Source organism: Plodia interpunctella, chromosome 4, assembly GCF_027563975.2.
Source record: "Plodia interpunctella isolate USDA-ARS_2022_Savannah chromosome 4, ilPloInte3.2, whole genome shotgun sequence".
Lineage (NCBI taxonomy): Eukaryota > Metazoa > Arthropoda > Insecta > Lepidoptera > Pyralidae > Plodia > Plodia interpunctella.
The window spans coordinates 5075979-5100188 of NC_071297.1; positions in this window are offsets into that span (position 1 = coordinate 5075979).

The following is a 24210-nucleotide window of genomic DNA, read 5'->3' on the forward strand; positions in this document are numbered from 1 at the left end:
AGAAATTCCCGCTCGCCTACCTTCCAAGTTTTCCTCCGCTTTCCCAACAGCATAACGACGTAACACTAACTGCGTACAAACGAATATAATCCAACGATACCCTTTACTTAACGTTATATGTTGCATATAAAAATATTACATTGTAACATTTCGGACAGGCGCAGCTTTCAAGGTGCTTTCGCGCAGTTCCGATAAGCTTTACGTCCCGATCTCGGCACAAGGAAATTTAAGCTTTTACATTACAGTAATTTAAGCTCATATATCTTTTCATGGCGTTTTGCCGAAAAGCTGGAAAACGCCGCATTTTTTCTATGTAAGACAGAGACAGCTACAGTTTTCATGACAAAGGGAACAGCCTACACGAATTTGAATGGTGGGGATGATCTTAAAATGTTTTAAGAATCTGTGTGAGAACGAATATAGAGATTGGGCTTAACATGACCATACTATGGATACCCTTTTTAAAAAAGGAACAAAAAGGTTAAACATCAAACCATTTATTGTAGCGAATAAAACTTAAGCGATAGCGGAGTGGAATATCTTCATGTAATAGTCGTAACAGCATAAGGACTCATTCATAAAACATTAGTGCTGGGAGCAGTCTCTCAAAGGACCTAACTCGACGCAAATGTTGTTTATTTTGTTGAGGAAGAAAGCCTGAACACAACGGGAGCGCCACATGTCAGAGCATGAATAAAAGAAGAGCTATGTGTCAGACTTTCAAAAGTTTCGGTTAGAATTTTTCAAAGCAGTATCAACATCGTTCATGTTGTATTGCATCAGTTATTAATTTAACTAAGTAAGATATACATCTCATCTGGACTCATAAGAATGAAAGTTAATAAATAATAAATCGAAGTATTGTAGATAGATAGATATTGTATTTTTTAAAGATGGTTGATAAAATTTATTGTTGATTAGTTGAGTACCTACTCTTCCCTAATGAAAATACTGATCGTCGGCATAAGACCTAAAGATATAAATTAATTCGGCCTTACTGGTATGGTCTCGATAACTCAATAGTTAAAAGCACTGTCTCAGATATACAGAGCATGGATTCAATTCCCGCTCGATTCAAACATTGTTTCGTTTCATTATTCTTTTAAAAATTATTTATAAAAATCTTACTTATATACTTTATTTGATGATCGATGAAAGTTACCTAATCTAATACCTTATTGTCGAAATCTATTGTGAAATCAGTAACCATATTCATATTGAGTTTTTAGCTACAATAAACTAACATAAAACGATAACGGTAACGTATTGTTCCAAGTGGCATTGGTTAGTCCAAATAATTTCCTAAGCAATTTATGAGTGTTATGTTTGACCCAAAATTTGTGCAATAAATTATGGTTTACTTTGTCGTTTATGAGCGGCTCCAGACGTAACCCGCGAACATGTGTAACAGATTGCGGCAATAAGGGAAATTGTCTTTTTTATGAACGCCGCAAAGACGTAAAGTATTCATGTGCCGACCAAGGTGGAGCGCTTAGAGCTGAGCAGATTTTAATTTCAATAACGAAAGTTTACGTTCAGATTAAGAATTTTAAATCTAACATCTGTGAATCCCTTTTATATTTCTTAGCATTTAGATTATTTTCTTTTTTAAATTCCAGTTCAAAATTATTACGCGTAGATTGTGATTACAGCAAGGAAAGTCCAAATTCAAAAGTATTATGCGCGCGGAGCGGAGACTTTGGTATGATACAATTTATCACTATCGCACATAATTCTAACATATGGTCATCAATTAAATAGCCAAATGTCATAATAATTAATATAATTTCATAAATATTATTACATAGGTATGTAAGAAATTAAAACATCAGATTTATTTTCAAATTTTATTTACGTATCATTTTTAATTGTCATTAGAGTTATACCACAAAAGGCATTTGAAAAAAAGTATCTTTCAAGTCAACAAGAACAACAAAAAATAAGTTTATTTGTTTACCACGTCTATATGTGGTAATATACAGCAAAATTATTTAATTAAATTTAGTACGAGTGAATAAAATGCTACAACGAATAAAACGTTAAGTCAAAGTGTAAGTTACGAAGTTCCAATCATGTGAGAGTATACTCGGTACAATTCGTGCCGCGATGCCATTTGTCTTTCGTACCTGAGCGGTGTCCAGCGCGAACTAAATCCAGAAGTTAATTTCACGGTATATTTCTTCGACTGCAAGAAACCTAAAGGCGCTCAAGTGTAAAATACAATTAATCCGTGCTCATAATCTTGTACCGAATGGATGACACGGATTTGAATAATGGAATACTAACTCAACCAGTATATATAACAATCTAGTTTGGCATATTTTTGTTCGGAATTACTGAAAAAAGAATATTGTCCTTGTATTTAAATAAATCAAGAAAATTCATAAAATGCTTGTGTTCATAATAGTAGTGATCAAAACATTACATCCCAATCGAAATTAATTAAAAATGGAGGAAAAAATCTCTGTTGAAAGAATATTGTTTTTCAAATGACCGCGTGGGGTTTTGTATCTATGATTTTAAAATATTTTCATAAATACTTTCAAGAAGAAAGACAACACGACCATTATAATTTTCCCACTATATTTAAAAGATTAAGCATCAGTCGGCACTTCCAAATTCAGCATTCATTTCTGGACATTATCTCTGCCAGCAGCCGACGCTCGCTGCGCTATTTTCTTGACGTATTTCACAATACGTGAGCCGTAGTAACGTTTTATGCGGTTCGTATCTCTGAAGAAACGAGGATTAAAGTAGTTGTTTATTTAGCATTATTTTTAAATAGTTGTTTACATTTTATTTGTAAACAACTATTTAAAAATAAATAACTACTATATTTACTTGCACGCCAAAATGTGGTCAGTTTTACTTTTTTTATTATTTAAAATGTATCCCACTGCTGGCAAACTGCTGGGCAAAGGCAAACTCAGGCCATTCTTTTAAAAAATTTTTGAAGTCATTGCGCCATACTTCTTGGCTAGATACCCAAAAAGTGGCTAATTTTGTCCACTGTTCTGCGTTAAATTTAATAAAACTAAAATATTCCGGTTAATATAATACTAATAATAATCAACAAATTAATGCGGGAATCGTTTTCCATGGGAACTTAGATTCGTCATTTTCTCAGCCAAAAAACTGCTGTATATAACCTTTTATTTTTATAAAACCTAGAGTCTAGATCTATTTTGAAGTCTAGAATTAATACAACTGTACAAACCGATCAACGAGCGAAAACGGCCGTTGAGTGCAACATCTAAAGTCAAAGTTAATAAAAAAATTACATATTTTAAAATATTAAGTCATTTTACAAATCCGTCATCACAAAATATTATGATATTCTAAAATCGAACGCTTAATTTCCGTGTCAAACAAACGTCTGGCTTTTATTCGTTACCTACGTATTAATTAAACTTTGTGAAATGTGAACAAAAGTGTCCTCCCTAGACGGGAACGATTTCGGTCTGTCATATGTCCAAATTGTAAAGAGCTGTGATTTTACTCGTCCCTTAGAATTTTATTAAACGTCAACGAGGTTGGCATGGTTCAAGTTGCCTGGTGACAAAACGGATACATCGGCGAAGTTAGCAGCGTTTACGAAACAGTGCGGTACAGAAATAACTCTGTGTAGCAGTAAAATACGTAAACACAGCTTCTTGGCATTTGATCGTCCTGCACATCATCATTAACACCCGCTTGAACATTGCGAAAAACATAGTCAGCGCAAACTGAATAGAGGAGTTTAGCCAACTTTTGACTCATACACCCGTCAGTCAACATCCCCAGATGCCCCTACCCATTTGAAACAGATAATCACAGTAATAGAATATTTCAGTCATTTTCTTATATAACATTTATTTCTTCACATAATACTTTAATCTGAAAAACACAAAGCTTACGTCTGCGGCATTTTGGGACTCTCAGTATTTTGTGATGCACAGCAACATAGCGAAAACAAATCGACGATACGCTACAGGCCGGGACGTTTTTATTTTGTCTGCCACGTAATTGAATTTTGTGGTCCGTTCGATCATAGAGTTTCGTTTCGCGCGCCGGATTTGTTTACGAGCATAGGTATGCATGCAAATGATGAAATGGATTGTGCTCTGATCGTATCTGCTTTGATTGTGACTATCTTATTTTCCAACGGAATAACAAATCTTGTTGCAAGGACTTGCTGAAAGTGGTTCGATTTTTCTTCATCTATTGTTTCATATTTTAAACGCACATTTTTGGGCACATGCACGCACTTGATAATAATGAATCTACATTATTAAAAAATTAATCAATAAATCATTATTAGAAAATAATAAGTTAATGACTTACTATTTGTACATATCTTGATAATTATATTTTGGGATTCTAAGAATCCTTACAACTACCACGATACCACACCGATATTATATCACTAAATAATTAAACATAAGCTATATTAGATAGATATTAAACAGTACAAGTCGCGATAATATGTGTGTTACAAATACTTATCTGAAAATTTCCGTACACTTATAGCCGGAGAAATGAAAAAAATATGAATGAACACCTGGCCGTGTTCGCACGCGGTTGCTAGATTGCTTTTACCCGACAAAGTAACGGATTTTTTTCGCGCTAAACCGTCTGAAAGATGAATTGTTTGAATTCGCTGCTCCCCGGTCGTTCCTTGAATGAATTAGCTATATCGCATGCAGAAACAATAAAAAGGCTTACTTTTTATGGTGTAATTTGTTATCAGCTTTTTGAATAAATGTTCAGAGGCATGGATAATAATGTCATTATATTTTCGCTGAATCTTTTCTAAATCAAGGATTGTTTCGAATATAGGGCATATATTCATATACGAGTAGGTACGGCATATATTCATTTTCTAAAAATCGTATCAATCAAGATAATTATTTTTAAGCACTTTATTCGAGTGCATTTGGTAAAGTAAATAAAATAAAACTTTTTAATATCAGCACGAATAAATGTTTGAGAAAAATAAAATTTGCAACAAAAAATATGAGAAAGTTATTCTTACTAAAAGTCAAAAGTTAATTTATAACAAAAACCAACAAAAGGCAAGCACACAAAGGATGCCATCACTCAGGCAGAAGTCGTAAGTATGCAGTCAATAGCTGGTGTCAAAACTCTTCTCAATTCACATTCAAAACCGAATGTTTATAAATAATTCAATATTGAGAAGAGAGTAGACTGAGTCTTTATTACAGTGTACTTTTGGTTCAAATTTCAGCAGACATGGTCGTTTCATCGGCTGATATAATGGATGCACTCTCGTTTATTGAAGATACTTATAATTCAATTGCGATTTCCACTTTTATCGTCTATTTCTGCTATGTATCAACGTGCTTTATTCCACACTTCAACTATATGAATAATGGTCTCTCTAGTTACATATAAATGTATTTTGAAAAAATTAGCGAACAATTACACTAGTATTGAATTATTACTTTAATGGAACTTCTTGGAACGTTCTTATAATTTTGTGTATATTTCAAATTTTGTCAACTACATAAGATTTGCTTACCTACACCTCAACTAAAAAAGCAATCTCGTTTATCTTCCATGAGAGGTGAAGTGGGGTCCGGAGAGTGATTATCATGAGAGGTGAACTTTGTGCCCACTCCATAGACCGTTTTAAGAAGCGCACTTATACTAAGAAGTCTGCTCAGCAAGATTTTGGTCATATCATTAAAATTAATAAGTAAACACTTACAATATTTTGATGTAGTAAGCACAAAGATTTTTCAATCTTTGTAATACACACTTTTATATACTACCAAGCAGGTAAACAGGTATGTAGCCCACCTGAGGGGAACTGGTTACCGCAGCCTATATATGTGTTACCTGTAACACTAGAGGTAACACGCGTACAATGGCGACTTTTTGTACGCCACAAAATCGGCTCTTTGTTCTGATGTTTTGCCACACTACCCTAAATACTAAGTACCCTAAATACATTGCATCTCTCACCCTTCAAACCAAAATACAACACAGTATACATTTGTTTGGAGGCAGAAATCAATGAGAGTGAGACGTCCATACAGACAAACTGTATACCAAGGTCTACCTATGGTAAAATTCGGATTTTATCTGCTGCTATAACTTTGAATAGAATTTGGTTTTCAATAAAAACCTATCATTCTTCTCTTTCGGTAAACATAACAAACGGAAAAACTTTTAATCTCACTACTTTTTACGAACTGACCGTAATCTAACCACCACGAAGATTTAGGGAACGAAAACAGTTAGTCCCCAAAAGATTTATAGCGCCAAAAAGTTACTACCGTATAAAGTTTATTTAACTTGGGTCACGAAACTTACGGACATTACGTCTAAGAAAATCGATGCGTATGGGCCCGCAGGGACTTCTGGATCTTACACATACCTACGTAACTAGTTACAAATATCAAATAACCATGTTACCGTTCACATTAAATTTTCCAACGAGTATTAAATGAATAATTCCACACTAACGAATAATGTTGGAAAATTCACACAAATTGATAATAATACCTAATTATATTGTGAGCAAAAGCTTACAATGAGAAAGGAATTAATTTTTTTCAACTAATTATTAATGTTTATTAATGTAATTATTAATGTGAAATAGTGTCATTTGAAATCTAATTAGCTTATTGAAACAAAAACTAAGTTTCCAATGAAATAAGAACGCAATCTAAATCTATGACGTAAATAAATAAACGTCGCGCGTCGTGTTTCAGAAACAATTGTTATTTGTATGCAAGATATTGCTTTGTGAAGTTCAAACACAAAGTAATGTTGTATAGTCATGTCTCGAAATCGCTTTCTCGTATGTTCCGCAGTTTTCAAATACGACGTTATTTTATGAAAATTCTTTTATGCCGAGAAGACGTTGTGATCGGTGAAGTCGTCTTTAAACTGATACGGGAGTGGAAAACGGCTCGTCTTGGATGCGTCACCGCCGAACACTTCCGGTGCATCCGGGACGAACACAAAATTAATGTATTGGATGTGCACCGCTGTGATAGTGCACACTGAATATTTTCGACTAAATTTTGGTTTGAAGTTGTGTAAATCTAGGTATAGAATCCATTTTTTTTTCTTTAATTAATAAATAATAAAATCAAATGTATTTAATAATAAATCAAATCTACGCATTCTTCAATCATAGTTAATTACATTTGATTCGAAGCTTATTTTAGTAGTTAACCATTTTTGGCACTATAATATTTTAGTCCAAAATGTAAAGTATGCAAAAAGAGTGTCGTTTTTTGGGCAAATGGTTGAAAGCATAAGTAATGTTGTGTGTGGGACAACCTGTTACATCTCTGATGGCTTCTTGATGCCTTTATGATGTGTCCACGACGCGGATGCGAATATTCTGTGACATTAGGCACGTCATACTTTTTATCCCCCTTGCCGTTCGGGCATTGTTGTTATATGTATCCTTGGGATAAATTTTGTTGGAATATCAAATGTGCACTGCTCTTTTAGATAAATATGTGAAATGGCTTCTGGTTAAGTAAGGATCGTATTTTCATTTTTGTTAAAATTTATCTACAAGATATTTGCTCGAGAGTATTCTGTTATGTTATAGATTCTAATCTTATTAAATGTAATAGACTATAATTTTGTTTATTGAAGTTAAAACGAAATCCAAATGAACACTTTCATGAATAGTCTACAACATAAAGTAGAAGTCATAGAGTGTTCGCTAACATTAAATTAAAGTGTTAAAAACTTTGTAACACTGAAACCGGATCGATATCTACTAAGATTTAGTTAAAGAAACCGTCAAATAAAACAGCACAGGTCTGTCTGTGTGGACAGTAAGAAGTATTAGTAAGATTTATAATTGTTATCTAGAGCTAGGCGCGGCAGACTTATTGCCAAGTCGCGTGCTGGCACCTAATATTTTAGAATGCCTTGGCCGAAACGTCTCTGTTTGAAAGTAGTTCCGTGTTTACCAACAGCGAGGTTCTGTACTGATGACCGGTATGGAAGTCTGTTTCAGTATTTGATGTTTGACAATGACGACGATAATCTACGACTATGTTGCAAAGCAACCGCTCTGATTTTGCACTGATATAAAAACAACTGCATGTCAAGTTACAACGCGGTAACTACGGCGATTGTAATAATGTTGTATAGGTTTAAGTACTACAAACTAATAGACTGTACAAACAATACATATGTATATAGTGAAAACTGCATCAAAATTAAACGAGAAAACATTTGACTACTTCGTAACCTAAGATCAAATATCCGAATGAAAAAAAGAGGTTGTTATGGTCCTGCCTTGGTTATTCATAAGCTCATATGAGACGGCAACGAATTTGTCTGACAAAAATGACGCGATTATTTATTCAGGCGACTGAAATTTACTCGGCCCGTCAAGGTGATACATGCAAGTCGACCCATGTCAAATCTAAGGGCAGGTGCAATATTACGATATTTTTATTACGGATATTTATATTTTTGTAGGAGTCACATTATAAGGATTTTAGGCCTCGTATACACGAGTAAAGTACGATTAAATTTTCCAGCCAGCACCTAACTAATGTGAACAGCATTGGTTAAGTATCTACTTTTGTGACAACATAGTACCGTACTTCTATTGCACACAATTTTCTCCACTCATTTTCACCAGGTTACTCGTATAATGATATTCGTTCAAAGTAACGGATAAACTAGATAATCTAAGTTCTTACGAAAAATCGTGTGTTATATGCCCCTACAAATTATGATTTACATTTTCAATCCTGACGGCAAAATAGATACAGTTTGCCATTTCCATGTCGATTTTGCACACTAGCTGATCAACCATAAACTGGAGTACTAGTTTTTCACAAGATATTTTCCTTATCGGAAGCTAGTGATAGTCTTTAAACTACATACGTGAGTCAGAACCTGGGACCTTTCGATTATTGATGATGCCACTCCCGTTTCACGCCATCGCGTATCATTTATCGTTGTATATAATTATTTTATAAAATACATTTTTAATTTTATACACAGTAGCGCCATTTACTTTATAAAGAGCCATTGACTTTCGAAAAAATCCTACGGGAAAATTCATAAAAAATGTCTTACAGACTTACAAACTTTCGCCTTTATAATATTAATATTAATTAATGGGATGGTGGAATTTATATATTGATCCAACTTATAAAAAATATATCAAAGTAACTTCAGAAAGTAGAAATTAAAGTGTTATTTTTAAATAAAGTTGCACTCTTCCTAAAGAAGAGCAGTCATTTTTTTATAAATCCTGGTTGAAAAGTTAATTAAAGTGGTAAGCGGGTCAGTCCCTGAGAGATTTAATTTATAGCGGTCATTTCTCCCCACCATGACTAAAGTACGATTTTTATAATGGAATGGAACCATATGCGTATGAAAATATTGATATTTTTCTTATTTATTTAAACCATTTAATGAAATACTATTACAGTGTTTATATGAATATTAATTCGTCTTCATAAGTATATTCATATTCTATACTTCGTCTTCTACGATGCCTTCCTAATTTTGTTGGAGTCGGACATCCTCGTTCTACGGCGCCAGGACAGTCTGTCCTGGGTTGTCTGGCAATGATTCTATGCGCGGTTCATATCTTTGGAAACGGTTGTCCACCACGTGGCCTGCGGCCATCCTCTTCCTTTCTTCTTTTCCGGTATAGCTAGGGTTTTCTGTACAGCGTGTTCACCGTCTCGCCTCATTACATATCCATACCACCGCATACGGCCCTCGGTCATCTTATCTACGATGGGTGCTTCTTTAAAGATGCCTCTAATGTACTCATCGAGCTTCGAAACTCTTGCAGCCCATCACAGCATTTTAATTTCATTTGTATGCTTCCTATGTTCATGTTGTTTTAGTGTGGCACAGCATTATGTGCTGTAAACCATGGCCAAACATGGCCATGGCGGATCTTAAGTAAGCTTTGCTTTTTGATTGTATTGACATTTTGGAGTTACACAGAACACCCGAGAGAGTTAAGTTATTTAATACTTACTAGTTCAATTTTTAATCTTGAATAAGTTACCTTGAGTGTCAATAAAATTTACTTACAAACTATTCGCTATTCCATTAGTAACTAGCTGTTCCTCCTAGTAAGGACAAGTGATATTATTTTTCGACTCTGTACCACGCCTACACAACAGTGAACTTAACCTGTCAACAGTGCAACCTATTTATAATGAGAATATTATTTCGTTCCGTAAGTTCTCTTAAATAGTATAGTCAGATTAGCAGTTTGCTCAGCAACAATGTGAGCAAGTAGCAATTATCATTTAGCAAGAGTTAGTAACGTGTTAACAACTATTCTTACTCGCAACCCGCCATCCTTTGTTCTCAACTGTACACATCGAGAAATATCCCCCGTATACATTATGGCGAGAAAATGAATCGTGAAATTATAGATTTCGGAAAGGGCTTTTAAATTTAAATAATGAATAATAATATGGTGCCTTCTCAATTATTTTCATATTTTTTAATTTTTTCACTTTTGTTTGAAATGATATTTTTGTTCTGTATAAGAACTTTATTCTGACAATTATTTTATCATTTCACAACAATATGACCTCTGAGCACAATTCTAGTAATAAAAAAATATTTTAGCAAAATTATGGATGCTTTCCAGTGTTCAATATAATCAAATCTTTTTATACTTTATTCCTTTGATCTTTCGAAACCCTATAGTTTTATCATATTAAACTGATAGGTTATATTAAAGGAGTACAACATATTTACACAACTGGCTTAAAATAAATTGTATGTTTTCTGGGTTCATGTTTGTATGTAGGTGTGTGTTTGTGTGTTTTTATATTTCATACTTTGCCAAATATGTTTCAGATAAAGTTAGTATAGTACCAACATAAAGTTAAAATATGTTTTCGAACAAATAGATGGCCACTTCCAGAAACAATACATCTTCTGCAAAGAAAGCGAGGCGTCCGAAATGGCCTGGACGCGGCGTAGTTAATTTCACGGAGTATTTGTTTGCCAAGCGAAATCTTCTTACACTGAAATTCTAATACATTAGCACTTAGAACTAAAACACTAAAGAAAATACAGCGCAAAATACTAGTAAGAAAAACATCAGCAATTTAGGGGAAAATTACGAGATTGAACAAATTGTTTATTCAAACTTTAATCACAAATACTTGAGTAATTATAGAGTATCACCCATAGATAAAATAATAATATATAAAAGTATTACATTAGTAAGTATTATAGTTATAAGAAAGTACAGTAATCTATATATCCAACTATATAGGTATATATAAGTAAAGGAGATTTAGGCTTTGTGTCCATATACCAGTCAGTCATTCATTCGGAAGAAAAGATTCCAAATTCCTGTATCTATTGGACATTTTTGCAGCAATTAACGCAGTAATAGTTAATAATATGGCAATTTGGAGATGTATTATGTAGATGGCTGTAGGTTCAGGTGTCCCACGCGAATAACCGTCGATCCATTACGTCATCATTTACGAACTTCCAAGACCCAATTTCACTCAGCTTTGCCAATTATAATATTAACATTCTGATATGTTCAGCACATTCGTTCACAGAAGGATGGTAATTTGTTTAAAAATCATTCTGGAAAGGTAAATATAACACAAAGTTTGATTATAGGAACTCGGTCTTGGACGGACAAATCAAAGAATTTTTTTTTTTATTCAAACGTATGTTTAATACCAGAAGTTAAGTTATTTATTATTAATTGAGAATATGCAAAATCTTTTTCGGATAAATTCACTTTGTTATAGATAGTTTCATATTTTGTTACTACAGTATGGAAAACCAAAACAAATATAAAAAATAATTCTGAAAATCTCAGATGATTTCTCTAAATTAACTTATATTTTCTCAAAACAAAGTCAATGATTATAAAAATAGATATATTATTTTCAAAAACATTACACTCAGTCGCGGTCATTTATCCTCCTCGGCTCTCCGGTACTAAATCAAAGGGAAGCAACAGTGGCTATTACTATCGCGGTTTAAATTTATGTGTTACCTATCGCGAACACCTTGAAAATTATATTTGGAGTAGCTGCAGTGCGGTGCGGCCACGGGAAATAGCGTCATTAGCTTTTCTCGTATTTCTTGTTCTTGTAGACATTTACGCTCACCTTGTGAGTTGTGGTTTTCACTTCTTTGCACTTTTAGGGATCGTTAATGGAAGTTAACAGTCGAATTTTCAAAAGATAACAATATAATGATACATCGTTAATACATCGTTCTGAATTATATAATTTCCAAAGGACTTATATATGTACTACTAGTTCGTTTGTTAAAAAATATTTACGACATACAAGGCGAAGATTTAGACAAACATATTCCATACTAGCAGCCCGTCCCAGCTTCGCTCAATTATGGTTAAACATAAGTAGCATATTCCTGAACTTTTCATATATCTCAAATTTTATTAAAATGGGTCCAATAATTCTTAAGTTTATTCATTATAAACAGAAAAACAAAAATACAAATACATTTTAGTTTGAATGAATAATATGCTCTATATTTATACATATAGGGCAAGTCGAAAACCTAATTTCTTGGCAAATAAAAACTTTAGAATAAACGTCACACGAGCCAACATGCAGTAATTCCGTATTCAAATTCCTCCCAGCAGGTTACTTAAAAGAACGACTTCATTCGTAAAAGAATGTAAAGCCTAAAGGAATCCAGCGCGGCCGGAGCGTACGTCTTCCTGAGTTCCGGAGCTCAGATAAACCGCTTCCCGTTCCTGCCCCTTTGCCTAACATCGTGTAACGGACACACTACAAAGACAAAGTATGTATAATACGGCTAAAGTCTAAACCGCCAGTTTTCACTTCGCATTGTTATGTAACATACAATCCGTGCATTATTTGACTTCTAAAGTCATAGCTACATAACTGTGAAACACTTGCGTTCCTTAGATACTTACTTTGAATAAAAACTAGTGTCGTTGTTGTTTTTAAAAAATATTTTGAAGCATTAGTTATACTTACTTTATATGTGATTTTTATAGACAAACGTTATGTAGAAAAATTAATAGAATATGCAACATATATTTTTTTATTAGCATTACTTGCGTTACAAAAAGATAAGATTTTTATTTTTCATGTTTTTACTAGAATCGATCAATTATAAAATACCAAAGCCACACCTTTCTATAAATCACATAGTCGGATATAAATTCGGATCCCCAAAAAATAGCAATTCCGGTTCGGTTTACAGATTTGTTTGACATCCACCAAACGAATGTTAGAAAAAAAACACAAAATGCTAGTGAACGGCCAGCATCCACGCGTCCACGTAATTTAATCTTGTACCACTTTGACGAGGCCTTGTCCAAAATTGTCCCACGATGGATCGCAGTAATGGAAGAAATTTCAACATTCTGGCAAAACAACCTGTTTCCTATTTAAAGTAAACTAAATGAGTAATTAGTTTTATAAATAAAGTTTTATTCATTGTCAATAGACGCAACACATACAGTACAGAGATATTAGTCGCTGGGAGCGGATGCTACAAAACCGAGCTTAATTACAGTTCCCGCCGCTTCCACTTCATTATTAGACCAATGAGTTAAAGCGTCGAACTCGCAGCAATAACTAAAACTAAACACGTTTGTAACAACTTGTTTGTTGTGTTATCAGTATCGCACCAAGCGTTCCTCGTACACTCATCGCAAACTTATGCCGCCGAAATATTAACAGTATGGAAATAAGGCTTCATAACTGTTGTTTTAAAGCATCCAAAATTTAAAACTCATACATCAAATAAACAATTATATTTATTTGACGTTTGAGCTTTACTGGACATGTGATGTATACCGCAATTCTAAGTGACAAAAATACATATATAAAGGGCGACTTTTTATACATGGCCTATATTGTTGTGAATATATTGTTTACATGCTCAGTCCATGATTCTGAACAACTTTTAGTATGGGAGTAACTCCTAAATCGCAAAAAAAAATCATCTGTTCTATACTAAATTAAATTTGACGACCTCGGTGGCGCAGTGGTAAAGTTCTTGTCACTGAACCGAGAGGTCCCGGGTTCGATCCCCGGTCGGGTCGTGATGGAAAATGATCTTTTTCTGATTGGCCCGGGTCTTGGATGTTTATCTATATATGTATATGTTATAAAAATATAGTATCGTTGAGTTAGTATCCCATAACACAAGTCTCGAACTTACTTTGGGGCTAGCTCAATCTGTGTGATTTGTCCTAATATATTTATTTATTTATTTATACCTAAGTTCTGGAAAATGGATTGTATACTGGATTTCAAGGTTGCTTCTTCGCGATTTCTTCGTTAATTTTTCGCTTTAATAATATAAATGCAATAGTCTGTCTGTTTGTCGACCTCGCTTTCAGGGCCCAACCCTGGGTTGATTTTGCAGAAATTTATAATAGGTCAAACATAGGCTACCGAGGCTAGTTGTAATATAAAAAAATAGTTTTTTGCTATACGTCAAATTAGATGTTTGTAGGTAATTTTCTGGTAATATTTTAACAACAACGAATTTACATTGCTATAATAGTATGTTTTTTACATTTGATATAATCCTACGAAATCCTCCTACAGCTTTGTACTAGAATTGTTTTATGCTGCCTTCACCCTAATGAAAACTTTGTCTGAGGTGAACGCGTCGTCCTTTGCTCGATTTTGCACAACCAATGTCACATTCATGAAGTACATTATGACTTCATTAATATATTTTTTACAAACATTTTAATCTTTGAGTTTCATATATAGGTCTGTGTTTTAATCATATCATTCAGCGTTCAGTCATTTCATTACTATGAGAAAGTCTTCTTTTGTTCTCTTCTTTCCTTGCTCTTTATCTCGCCTCAGTCCATACCAGCGCAACGGCATCCGGTCATTTGTACATGATAAAAATTGAAAACGAATTGTCCTAGTTATAAATATAAATAAAAAATAAAGTAATAAATAACTATATTCCTCGTAACAACACTATCGGCTACCATATTAGAGTAACTTAATAAATACAAAGGATTAATAAATTGGCGGGTAGTCGTTGCAAATGTGTGCGAATGCGGAAAGTAAATCAGTGGGAAACAAATGTGGGGCATCAGTCAACGGGGCCCCGCGCCGGGCCCCGGGGCCCCGCCGGGCCCCGTCGTTAGTGGTCGCGGCCTACTGCCATAAATCTCGGCAGCACCTTGAGAACAGCTGTCTGTTTAACTGGCTCGCAATGGTGTATATTTAATTTAATACCGAAGCAACGAACATGGGTTGTTACAGTTAACAATTTTCTAATATAAGTTCTATTTTAAATACTTAACACATTTTTTATCTTCTCATGTTTAACGGTTTTTTTATGGACATCTTTGAATTCGTAAAAGTAAAGTCGTAGTACGAAATTGTTACGACAACAGGAATCATAGCTACTGAGGCTACGATTAGCTTTAGGTGTTCTTGGCAAGTCATTTCAACTAAGTTTTTTTTTATTATATGCCGAAAATAATAGGTAGTAAATATATAAAATTGTTTACTACCTCAAAGACATAAAAATTCAATACATAATTTATTACATAGTGGAAAAAATTTATAAAATGAAAATAATTTACAAACAAAAGATTTTTTGCGCTTGGCAATACATCTCATCAATTCTTTACTGCACGAGCATGTAGCGTTTCTATGCTTTGATTTCCCACAAAACTGGCAAAATGAAAGTGGAACTTGAAATAAACGTGCAAAACACTGGCAACATTTATTTTTAGATGAATACGGGGCACATTAATCATAACGAGAAGGTACCTTTAGTAATAAATTAAATAGAGGACAGATATTTAGACATCACAGTGCTATCTGCCGCCACTGGAAACAGCTAGTGATTTTATACTTTTATTATCAAACTGATAAATATGTTCGTATGCTGTACGATCTCATATTTTTGTATTACTATATATTCATAACTAGATTTTTTAACTTTTATTTATTTAATAGATCTGTAAAAGGTCAAAGTCCACAAATATTACATATTTATATTAATACATCTTTTCTATCCACTCGTTAGTTTGTGATGTCAGTGCATCGAGTGCATGTGTATTCAGGAACGACCGCAGACAACTGCAACGGACTTTTAATCTCACATGAGCACCGAACGGACGGCATTGCGGTCGCCACCCTGATCACGTAGCCAGTGGGAGATTGTACACGAAATCTATCTTTCATTTTAAAGTCTTTGAGATGCGATATGAAATTCAATACTACTGTGTCGAAAAAAACTGACAGAACGTTTTAAAATACGTAATTTACTCTTTCTATACGTTTTTTGTTATTCTTTCATGTTCATGCAGGTTTTTGTTTAAGTCGATGTAAAAAAAAAAGATGCAATTCTCATTCACATCTCACAGATAAGGTAGTTTTTATGATCGCGATAGGTTTTCTATATTTATGCTATAAGCTAAAACTTGTATGATAAAATGCAACGAAAACCTTATGAAAACGATGGTTGTCTTAGTTGGCTTGAAAAAAGTTAAACATCTTTGAGGGAATACTGACATGGTATAAATCTGAATTAATAAAATAGACAATGTTTAACATTTCGCGTTATTAAAAAAATCGAGAATTAAATTAGACAAAGTATTATTGATTTATGTACATATGTTGTGTGCATAAACTCACAAATAGCAACGTAGGCTGTAAAATTAAATAAATATTTATTTTATTTTTTCGGCGTACTGTGTAAATAGTATCAATGAAATGATTCTGAGTGGATGATTGTTTTTATGTGAATTGATTTTTCGAGATCAATTTAAATATCTACCACAAGATAAAATATGATTTTGCTATATATCTATGTCAAATTTTATGACTGCTCTGATGCACTTTTCATAACTAACTTTTACGGGAAGCTCTATAAAACTTAATTTGGGTTTATGTTTATTTATTTGAATACATATCGGAATGGATATTGCAGAGGCGGGCAGTAAACTCTGACAATGGGACACACTAATCATACTTTGCTTTCTGTTTTATTTCGCATTTCCATTACCGTATTTCAAAAGGTATTGACATATGAGGCACTTTTACGAGTTTTGCGCTACGCTCACTCTACCGTAAATTTAATGCTACTTTGTTCAGTGCCTTTAGTTTCAGTTTTGACTCGGAACAAAAACACATCCACAGCTCTCTTCCGTGTAGGTACTTTTTTGCTTCTTCGGGCGGTATTTTTGCTCATTTACATTAAAATTAGTGTTACTGCAGCTTGTAGACGTCTGAATCTAAGTTGCATTAAAAATTCGAACACAATAATAATTCGAAATTATTTTTGAAGGAGACCATGTTTTTTTGTAAAACATGACGCAGGTTTTTTATATACATTAGTTTACATAAGTTTTGATAGCCTTATTTTCTCAATCTGCACTCTGATTACTGTAAACCCACTATCCCACTGTTGGTTATGTATCACTTTATTTGTTAATCGGTCATTTTAAATCTACTAAACGGATTTGCGTGCCATTTAGTACATGGGTAGAATATAATCTTAAATAGCACATACGATACTTTCATTCCAATATTCCTCCGGAAGCAAATCCACGAGGAGCCGCAAGTAGGTGTGTATATATTTTTCGTCCCTCATCGATGACTAATGACGACAATTCACAGCTGATACTCTAGGAAATGGTACTTTAATCACTTCACACGACCCTCCAGTTTGTTCGCATAGCCCTATTACCCTACTAGAATGCATAACACTTTGATTTACCGGCCGAAGTTCCGCATTCCTAGATTTACGGCGGACGGTTAAGCGCTAATGAATTAAAATTTATCTACTAGATTCATTAATAATAGTAATGTTACATGCATTGATTGATTTTATAGTCGAATAACCTCATTTCAACTACTATATCTGAATAAAATTTATTAAATCGTCAAGAATGTCTCAGAACATAAAATGGTCAACGATAATAGTTGTAATTGCCGACGATTTGTTGACTATAGTCTTAGCCAACGTAAACAGGATAACCTAATGTAATAAATAATGTATACGGCGCTAACATGGAAGTTATCCATTTGAGGGTAGATAGGGGTACATTTTCATGATCCTGCGGTCGGTGGTACGTGCCTGTTAATATTAGTTTATCAACCCTCTCGCCGCATTGTGCAAGATTTACAAATACCTGCCCCAACTGATAAATTAAAGGTGGTTGGTAAAGTGCCCTGTAGACTTGTGTGCGACATAACTTCAATTTTGAAACTTATAAAACTGTTTAAAAATGTGGGAAAATTCTAATTATTTAAATGTTATTACTTTTTGTCAAAATTAGTTAATAATCATATGCCACTTTTATAAAAAAACATTTAAAAATTATATAAAGCTAGTTTTTTGATCTATTAACACGTTCACTGTTACAAAATTGGATGCTGAAGTAATTTAATTGTAACTTAATTTACTTACCTTTGTCATACACCTACAAATGGAATTAAAAATCAGATATTTATATAAAAATATAAGTAAAACTATCAGTCTTTTTATTAGAAATAGCTATATAATAGATATACCTATGTACAAAAGCCATAGGCACAAATTATTTCTAAAATATTTGTAACGTATTTCTGTGCTACAATTTTCAAATTTTTGAATCAGGTAATGAAAAAAGTGTACATTCTCCATAAGAAGTAATAATCATTGGGGCATGCACATATGTTCGTGGGGGTATTCTGAATAGCGCGCCGTACCGCGGCCCAGACGATATTGTCCTACAGCGAAACAATATTGAAAGAGCAACAGAAATATTTATTCAAAACGGATGATAATATGGAAACATGTTCAGTGCAGATAACTTATTATTTATACGTTTAACTTATAACTTGCATTTTATTGTATTATTAATTTGAATAGCGAATTTCAATACTTGCAAATAAATAAATAAATAAATATATTAGGACAAATCACACAGATTGAGCTAGCCCCAAAGTAAGTTCGAGACTTGTGTTATGGGATGCTGACTCAACGATACTATATTTTATAACAAATACATATATAGATAAACATCCAAGACCCGGGCCAATCAGAAAAAGATCATTTTCCATCATGACCCGATCGGGGATCGAACCCGGGACCTCTCGGTTCAGTGGCAAGAACCTTACCACTGCGCCACCGAGGTCGTCAAAATAAAAATCGTCAAAGGTCGAGGTGCAAATCGAATATTGTTTTTTTTTAAACCAATAGAAGAAATCTATTATTGAGAGATACCTATTATTTATAACGTTGCAGCAGATTGCTGTGACATTATAAGTAATAAGTATCTTCTAAAGATAAAGGGATTTCTTTTTATAGCAAATACGTATATTTTTTATTTCTTGAGCAGTTTTAGAAGAGTCGAGCTTGCTTTAAACAATACGCTTGTGGTGCGCAAGGCCGACGATCCCTCATTAACTGGCTGTGAGAACTTGTTGTCACGATGCGGTAACTTGTTGCCAGCCAGTTTCACAAATTAATGTGTTATCCAAGTTTTCGTCAATTTTTATTAACGAGTTTGGAAATCTAGCTGAATGGAATTTTTTACATATTTTCTATCTGTATTTTTCCCTCCGACCAACTCAAACGGATCATCCGCTATTTTTTCCCTATGAAATGTGTACGTGCAAATATCCATACTTACATATTATAAAACAAAGTTCTCAGCCTCGTCTGTCTCTCTGTCTGTTCGCAATAAGCTCAAAAACTACTGCATAGTGTATGTATAAAATAAATGTATAAAATTTCATAGAATTCAAAAACCGCAGCCAAACGAACAAAATTAGACGAACACTAACAAACCCGCTAAGCCGTTTGGAATTCTGGCACGAGTTGGTAATATTCTCCGATGCAAATACTCGTAAAATATTCTGCTCACACAAATATGGTGTAAGCAGTTAAGTTATGCATAGATCTATACAAATTAGCATTGCTTGTTCAAAATTCCATATTCAAAATTCATTTTATTGTAACTAATTTACGGTACCTATCGGCATCAAGAAAATTAAATAATACAAAAAGTACTTAAATCCAAATTTGTTTTATTTGTGATTAGTCAAATTATAACATTCGATTTATTCATCAATACAAATTTTTATTTGTTTTTAGGTAAATTTGATTAGTATTATTTACTGAATTTAGGTAAATTTGATTAGTATTATTTACTATTTATTTACTGAATTAATCAATCAAGTACAACCAAGTACAAACATTTTACGTTATTTTGTTGTAACTTGATCGCTATTTTCTAAATATGAACAAATATTTTTTTACAAAAATATTTAAAGGTTCAAATAATGTAAATCATAGGCTAAGCCAATAAAGTACGGTCCGCGAGACGCAATATTGCTTACGCTCTTACAATGTAGACAGATATTTCCGCTTGATGCATTTTTGATGTTTTTCTGATGTGGGTCTATCGCGCTGTTCTATCTAAATGTGATGAATATTCAACACGTTAGCTTTACAGAGACGCGTATTTTAATTGAGAAACTGATAGAAATTCTTTCAATTTTGTCTGTCTAGATTTAATTTATCATTATTTCTTAAGATAAACTTTCTTTGATGTTTTCGGCACTAGCTTTGTACATATAATAATTACTAAGTACTTTACAATATTAACATTTATGTAACCACATAAATTGACTTCATTGAATTGCTGTAAAATTATATTTCAATAAAATGTGTACATCAATTATTTGGACTCTCGTACTTATCCATACTTTTCCACATTCCAGTTGATTGTAGCTTGAAAGAGACAACAGTGTCCCGTGAGCCCATCAAATAAAGGAGCCTTCTGTGCATAGATAAAGGACGTTCGACTGTCGTCGACGAAATTGAATTTCGTGACGATAAATTCAACGACAAAATAAATAATAGGTGTACGCCGGAGATGTTCATAATACTGGCACTTTTTGATGGTCATTATAAAAGATTCGGGATATAACAAAGTGATTCGTTTATAAATTTTTACGACGGGAAATTTTTAATTATTCAGGATTATAGAACATTTAAACAGAATACTACAATAATATGATAAGATATGCTAAATTGCTAGTGTAATAAAATCAAAGAACGTTTGAGAAAGAATTTAAAAATAACAATGTGCCATTTTTGGTGTATATTCCTCCGGTAAAAAAAGGAAAAGTTTTCCTGATGAAAATAAGGCCATTGGATATTATAATGTTACAGTTTAAATATTTTTATATATGTCCCGTTGGTTTTATGATTAGTATCTGATACATTTATCAATATTAGATTGTGTAACAGTAAATGCAATAACCGATAGTCGTCACGAGTTTTTTTTTTCAAATTTCTGCGTATTAATAAAATTGTCCAAAAAAAATTTACGCAAAGAGAAATTAGAAATGTACAATACTTTTTATAAACATATCACGGATTCAACTATTGGTCGTAATAAAACCGTGCAAAAAAGAAAACTTAACCTTTTTTTTTGCTTTCCAGTCCATCACAGTCATTTTGAGCCTAACAACTGTTAGTGCAATACGATTTATTTACTTAATTACTACTTATACATACGCTTAACCTCTGTTATCTCAACTTATGTATTGCCTTACAAGAGCAAAGTCAACAACGAGATCTTTTAACGTAGGTTATTGGTATTTAACACTTGTTATAATTAATACCTATAGAACTAAATTTCGCAATCACTAGCCCACCGGTACGACTAAATAGCGTTAGACAGAATCTAACGAGCTTAACCTTTATTCTCTCAACAGTTTCAGGGTACCCACACAGGGTGCCTGCGACAACAAACGCTCGCAACACGACGAATGAAGAGCTGAGTCAACCGGCGCTGCCATCCTTCACCTATATTTGCTCCTGCAATCTGAAGGGTCAACTGCATTGCATTGAAACAAAGTGCATAGTTTGATTGCATCGTTGCACAACCAATTTTGTTGTTGTTTTATTAGTTAGTTATTATTTTATTATTTTGTTAGTTTAATTAGGAGATACATATGCGTACATGGTAAGCTCTGTTGTTAAGCGCACGTGGAGAAGAATGGATTTATTTTTTACCTTTTCACATTATAGGAAGGTCAGGAATAAAAAGGTTGATAGTTACAAAATAGTATACCTACCTACATTATTTGAATTATTAAGAGAAGACAGCAGCTGAGAGTATACTAAAACCGGAAGATGGAAGATATATTTTATTAAAAAATCATCAAGTTGCGAAAATTTAACGTTGTTTACGAGCAATAACATGATTATTTTATTCACTCTACTTAGCTAAATATATTCGAAGCAGTGTAACCAGCTAACCGAGATGTTGCAAACAAATGGCGGTAGTTATGCGAACACCGCAGAGGGCAGTCCAAGCGATTTATGGCTAAGACCACGGTGAGTTGTACTGTAGCCAAGTTAAATGCGTTGCTCTCTACTTGTCTCCTTAGTTTCGTTTTAACAGAAAAGACCATCAAAGATTTTTATCCCTAATCCGCACTGATATTATAAATACAAGTCTTTCTGTCTTGTCTTTCATGGCTAAAAAATCGAACTGATTTTTATGAAATTTGGAACAGATAAATAAACATATAAATAATAATGATAAAAATTCTTTTTCTAAAAAGAAATTGGCCGGACTACAACCTGAGGAATAGAAACATTATGACATTCACTAAGTAAATAAAATGTGCACCGCCAACTCCGCTACTAAAAAGTGTAAAATAAACAGTACCCAGTTCAGTGAACCCGTCATGTTCACGATTATTAACCACAGAATTAAGTGGTGCATCATTTATTTTAGTTAGTTAAAGCGCGGGAGTGACGGCCAATGCTGGCGCGCTACGAGCACGCTGCAAATAATTTAGTTATTCAATTCCATTTCTACAAACAAAACTGTCATCAATTCGATGCCGTATTCGATTACATGCGGTATTCGCGGAGCGTCGCCGACCAAAACCGAATCGATTCGGTTGCATCGCGGAGATTGAAAACATTGGAATACCAATATATATTTTAGTAAAATAAACAGGCGAAATTGGACAAAGGTATCCAAAAAACAGAACGATCTTTTTCTTGAATTCCTTTGTCGCCTTGTCGCCATTAGGTTGCTCATACTCAACACTAATCAATATGGAATAAACACTTATTTTTACAGGATTGAAGTACGTTTATAAAATTCTGTTTTAATCCTTTTGTTTTTATTAACTAAAGCTAATAGATCCTCAATGATAATAGTATTCCAGCAACCAAAACAAACTGTCCCTAAAACCTTTTCCAATCTTGTGGCGTAGTGCAATTTATTTTAGTATCATGTAACATAGTTATGTATGTAGCAGCCCACCTCTGCACATTATAAAGATTAAAAGTTTCAGGTCGTGAGCGGGCTAATTAATCCGAGGCAGATATCCCGCACTCACACGCAATAACGAAGGTACAGAAGAAAAACTGTAGATAGTGTACCCTAAACCCTAAGTGCTCAAAGAGTAGGAATTTGTGCAAGTGTTGACAATAAGATTGAAGTATGAGATGATTGTGTCACGTTAAAATTTGAATTTGTAAAATATATCTTGGGGAACCTAAACAGAATCTTGATCAGAATCGTATTATACAATTGCGAAGTGGAGCATACGGTATTATACGGTTCGCGAAATATCTAAGGTAAACATTAAAATATCTTAAGATAGATTGTAGCTTCCGTTAGACAAACAACTTCTATGCAACCATCAAGCAAGTCATCATAAGTTTGTTGTCGCGCCGTCAAAAAGTAACTAATCTAAAGCTAATTGTAATCATAATCAACAAGTACATGTACAGTACACATTAGACATTATCATGTTAAGATCGTAAACAATCAAAGGGTTTTTGCTTTATCACCAGTATAATTTAAAAGATATAGGAACTCTGTACCATCGTTATTGTATGTCGCATGTGAGGCAATTACTTCACTCCTAGTCATGCTCCATTCTCACAGGACGTACACAGTTGTTTAAGCCGCATCATATTTATTTATATGGTACGCTTGTATTTTAATTAGATAGATACGAAGCAACGCTGTTTATTCATAGAAAAATCTTGAAACGTTATCATAAAACTATAAATAAATATATGTAAGTAGTAGAATTTAGCATAATTTATTGAAAATTAGAAAAACTAAGAAATGTTGTTTATGGTATCGAGGAATGATTAGCAAATAATCAGCAGTTTTTCCCTTTTCGATTGGCAATCGACTCTCGCGCGGAGCCTTCCGCAAACACAATAGCGGTG